The following is a 5,593-nucleotide window of genomic DNA, read 5'->3' as shown; positions in this document are numbered from 1 at the left end:
TTCATGATAAAATTAATGATAGACTTAATCACAGCCTATTGCACGCAATGTTTCTGTAAGTTATTTTGAACTTTGTCGGAATGCTGATTAATCACTCCCTGACCCGACCTCCCCGATCCTGAATACAAGATATTTTCAAGTAAGCTTATCTGAATGCAGGGGTCGACACACATTAGGCCAGGAACACATTGGATGCGTGGTATGAGCCTTGCAGATGCAGAACATGTTGATTTTCATTTCGGGGCCCATGTTAACGGATTAAAGCGGACACACTGGCATCTCTTGTGTCGCAGCTGTGTTGTGTGATTTAGAGGTTCATTGTGAGTTTCCCAGCAGAAATACACGGACAAGACCTGTTGATGTCATAGTGACATAATATCAGCAACTTTACATAAAACTGACACCTTCCACTATAGTTCCTATGTTTAGGCTGAATCTGAATATGACACAGACATGAAAAAATAGGAATATATTTTTTAACCATTTTAGCAACTTACTGTGGAGACAGGCATTTTAGTGACCTTTTCTGTCAAAAATAAATCAGAAGTTAATTAAAAGGAATCCAACATTCCAGTAACCAGTAAACTTTTTGTAGAGAGATAGAGTGGCAGCAAAGCAGCACAGACACAGCCAGTGTCAAGACGCGTGCTTCTTGGCAGCCGCTCAGCGTCATCAGCCGCCACACAGACAGGGAGGGTGCAGGTGGGAAGGGACCGAATGAGCCATTCGTACCAGCTTGGATTGGAGAGACTAAGAGGCATTCAAATGAATTATGACTATGTTTACATTTAGGGTTAATTAATAAGTGAAAAATTGCTGTGACCCCTCCTTCTCAGCCTTTGGTTTGAGGAAATTGAAAATTAATATGAGTGGGGGGGGGTGATTCATTCAGGCTAACATATTCTTCCAGCTTCAACGAGCCAGGATTCAGATAGACAGAGTGGAGCAGTGTCATGATCACTTATAACATCATTGACCAATAGGGATTTAGACGAGAGTGATCTGATATTTAATAATCCACATTTAATTGTCTTGTTTTTTTTATATTGTATGACTCCTCTTCTGTTTATTTTTTTTTTAATACATTTCACTGTTGATTTGGGGTTAATGGCAGGCAAGTGCTCTAAGAGAAGTGCAGAGAACTGTGTAGGACTCTGACTCCTGGCCTCAACTTTGGGTTGTCATGGCTTTGGCTTTCTAATAAACTCAGTCAGATTACTGGTGATTAGAGCATCTCCAAGCAGTGTGGGATGTATGCCATCTAATCAGACCAGGTCTTCCCCAGAAAGTCTGCCAATTGTCTACAAAGCCCACAACATTTGCTGGACACCACCTCAACAACCAGCGATGGAACAATGATGTGGCTGTACATGTCATTGCTGGTCAGATTTAGCAGGGGCCCAGAGAAAACTGCGGAGTCCGACATTACATAATTACACACCGATGCCACGTTAATTTTTGTGACCTCTGATGGGTGTAATCGGGTGTTGTTACTGCTGATGTGAATAACAATCTCACTGTATTTATGCTCAACCTTAGCCAGCACTTTTTGATATGATTCTGCGTTGCCTGCTCTGGTCCCAGGGATGCATTTAACTATGGTCACCAATGTCGCTAACTTCACATTCCTCAATATAGAGCTGCCAATGACCAGAGTTTTTTACTCAATGGGTGTGTCGCTGATTGGGGAAAATCTGTTAGAAACATGAACAGGTTGGTGGTGAACCCTGGGATTTGGCTTATTACTATGCTGCTTTTTTTTCTAACATTTACCCAGCTGCCCTGGTTTCCCGGCTGCTGGGGGGAGAGTAGGAGCTACAGGGGGAGCTACACTGGGTTGGTCCACACCAGCTACAAGGGGCTGGCAAACTACAGTAGCTAATGATGTGGTTGGTGTGGAACTGGGCTTCCAGTTAACTAAACCTCACCTCCATGTCTGCAAATAAACTACATTTATTACACATACCATTACCATTAAAGGAGGCAGAGGAGTAACTAAATATTAAGCATACTGAGAAAGAGAGAGCAGGAGAAGGAGAGAGTGAAGCCATTGCTTGCTGCGAAGCTTAAGTAACTAGAAGATTTAATAGCATGTAAACAGCTATGATTTAGTGAGCAAGTTGCTAAGCGAAGGACAGAGCTGAGTGATCAAACAAAACTAGTAAATGTTTAAATGTACAACAGGCAATAAGCTGCTGTAGTGAAAAAAAAACAGCTAAGACAGCTGATTTGGACAGAGCAACAATACACGCTAACACCAACAAGAGCAACCGGCACAAAACTCAGTTACGACTGGCGTGAGGTATAACACAGTATACTGTTGTTTACACAGACTTAATTACACTCACAATCCTACGTGAGTCGAAGCTTCTTCTGCTTCATCACTGTGGCGTTCATTGATGCCAAAAGAGAGAGAGAGAGAAAGAGGAACACAAACTACAGGAGAGAGAGAGTTAATTGGCTCTATTTTAACCATCCAAAGTGCATGGTCTGAAGCGTGTGGTGCAAGTGCTTTTAGGGTTAGTTCATGTCACTTCTTTTATTGTAATGGTGGAAAAAACAGTCTCTGCTCCAGGCGTGTGGTTCAAAAGGGTTTACTTAATCTCTCAATTATTCATGGGAGGGTTTTGGGTTTAACAACCAATAAACCAATCACAGAACCGTCTCCTATTCCCTTTAAGAGCCAGGTGCGCTTGTACCTTTGTGTATTGCTATTGTAACGGTGCAGAATTTCACAGTTAGATTCTGTTTGCTGTTAGTTGATTATATATTGTGACCTACCAGTCCTGGCACAGGCACGAAGCAGCTCTGTGCACACTGAGGTGCAAAGAAGGGCTGAGCGAATCAACAGCTCTACAGTGAAGTAACGTTGGTGAAACTAGCAAACACACTTGCGTTATTCTTTGCGCTGGGTGTGAGATAGGGCCCAATGACATGAAGTAGAGTGATATAAATATGGAGAGAGAGGTGTACACACACACACACACATTACTCTTGTACTAAATACACAGCACACAAAACTGTGTGAATGGAAAGTTGAATGTGAATGGATTAATGTCCATGTAATGCTGGGACTCAGATTTTCCTGTATATTTTTTGTACTTTATTGCCCATATGGATGTGAAGATAGTCTTAAATTGCATTCATATGGTCTTAAAATAATTGTCCTAAAATAATGGCCTTGGCAATAATTCCAATACTTCTGTTTCAAAATAAGACCCCTATTAATGTAAACGGACAGTCGAAATGAAACGCCATGGTACATGTAATCCACTTGCTCATTCCAACCATGCAGGGTGTCATATGAAACTAGAGCAGCTACTCTTTCCATTGATAGCAAGCATAATGTAGCCTGAGCTAACTGGCTCATGTCATTTTACAGTCCATATGTCAAATTTTGGATTTATGACTAAATATTCCTGCAAATCCCAAAGCAGTTCTAATCAAAAGTAACGAATACTATTTTCTTACCACTTCGTGATCTATATGATTTTCCAGTCAAGTTGGCCAAGATGGAGGCAAGGATAGCAGAGACTGAGCAATTGAAGATGCTGAATGAAATCAGTGGCATCCCAGTGCATGGGACCATTGTTATCATGGTGTTATCCACTGTCTAATTTGAATTAAATTAAATTCTTTTAATTTATTCTTTTCCTTTGGTTTATCACAATTTGCTCAGCTATAGTAGCAGTTGCAATGTTAGACACATGGAATAAATTCTCTGGGGTCTTACCTATCCATAGTGACCAAGCTCTTGCAAATGGACCTGCTAGTTGTGGAGCTATTCTTGATCTATTTTGGGTATTTCTGTCCCTAGCATCCTTAGGGCTTAACAGGTTAAAATAATGGTCCTAATGTAATTGTCCTAAAATAATGGTCTTTAAATAAGGGTCCTCAAAAATGTTCTAAAAAAGTTTTAAATGTAACTTGTTGAAACCTGCAGAAACTCCTCGTAGCAGTCAACTCAGCATGTTGGGGTTCTCACTAGCACATGTTCAGTAATTGTTTATTACTTAAGACACTCTGGAGTTAGTTTTTTCATGTTTTGAAGACAAATTGAATATGGCAGTTATAGGTCTGAAAATAATAATAATAATACATTTTTAATAATACATTTTATTTAAAGGGGCCTTTCTTGGCACTCAAGGACACCGTACACAGTAATATGTGCAAAATTGTAGTAATTGGAAGAAAGTTTAAAGTTTAAGACTTTCCCAGACATGGGTCTTTTGTCAGTTAACTGTCTGTGCACACTTGCTCCTTACTCAGTCACACTCACTCTCACACACACACACACACACACACACACACACACACACACACACACACAGTAGCACAGCTCACCAGTAGAATATCAACAGAGCAGATGAATAGACTGGGGCCGGGTAGTCAGTAGGCTTGAGCTTGTTTACCCCCAGGTAGCATAGCTGCACCACTGGACTTGTTTCCCAGGGTCACAATGTGTGTGTGTGGAGGAGAGGTACTGTAACAGCTAGGCTGCAAAAATCATAATGAGAGCGTTGAAAGGATAATTTATATTAAAACTCTTTGACCTGTGTTCAAATAGTGAGAAGAAGATGAAAGTAGGGTTAAAGTTTCCCTGATGCATCATCAGTGTAGAAAAACATTTGTTGTTTATTAATGTTTCTTGTTTCATCACTTTATTCCATGATGTGAATATGTTGACTGATGATCCAAGGTGGGTCACCCTTCAGGTAAAACCTGTGCAATTAAAATATTAAAGAAAAACAAATATTTTTTATGCATACACAATGAACATATACATTTCAACTCTCCAATCACAACATCATAAGCCATACATTAGGGCTGCCTCTAACAACTATTTTTCTAATGATTAATCTATTGACTATTTCATTGATTAATCGATTCATCTAGATCAGGGGTCCCCAAACTTTTTCCTGTGAGGGCCACATAACTTTTCCCTTCTCTGATGGGGGGCCGGGTTCAGTTTGTAACAGAAAAAGTGTGACAATCGCAGGGGTGCCTAAACGTAAAAAATTATTGTTTTCTAGAAAGCCACACATAACCAAATAACCCTTTCCGGGTTCTTCACAGAAAAAAAGTCAGGAAATAAATAATAACACTATTAATGAAATAAATAATAATAGTTCAGGGGGCCGGGCCAAATGTGGGGGCGGGCCGTATCCGGCCCGCGGGCCTTAGTTTGGGGACCACTGATCTAGATGATCAATTTTCCTCAAGAAATCTAAATGACACTCTGGCATGATCAATAAGCCCAGATACTGGCTTAGACATTTTCTCAGTGTAAATCCTCAGGCAGCAGCAGACGACTTTATGACTTTATGAGAGTATTTATCAGCTACAAGGACAAAAGATATTAAAAAGCTCTGTTTACTAATGAACAGACAACAATTACATATGAAGTATGAAGCACAAAATAACACTAGTAATGGAATTTGAACTGTGATGTGCTCATTCTACCAAAGTCAGACACTAACCAGCTGATTTTATATTCATCTTATCCATATCCTGATGGTTGGCTGACTGGTTCCTTTTTCTTTTTTTTTTTCTTTTTTTTTTTTTTTTTTAATTATTGAAACAGATACAAACA

At 39.9% G+C, this 5,593-nt stretch overlaps 1 pseudogene; it reads right to left on the bottom strand.

The window, feature by feature from the left end:
- Nucleotides 1-1,181: 1,181 nt before the first annotated feature.
- LOC147817170 (uncharacterized) lies at nt 1,182-2,051 on the bottom strand (annotated as a pseudogene).
- Between the last annotated feature and the right edge of the window lie 3,542 nt (nt 2,052-5,593).

Source organism: Seriola lalandi, unplaced genomic scaffold (genome assembly GCF_002814215.2).
Source record: "Seriola lalandi dorsalis isolate HSWRI2012SDOR001 ecotype SW California unplaced genomic scaffold, Sedor1 jcf7180002055008, whole genome shotgun sequence".
NCBI lineage: Eukaryota > Metazoa > Chordata > Actinopteri > Carangiformes > Carangidae > Seriola > Seriola lalandi.
This window is presented reverse-complemented; position numbering and strand designations above follow the sequence as displayed.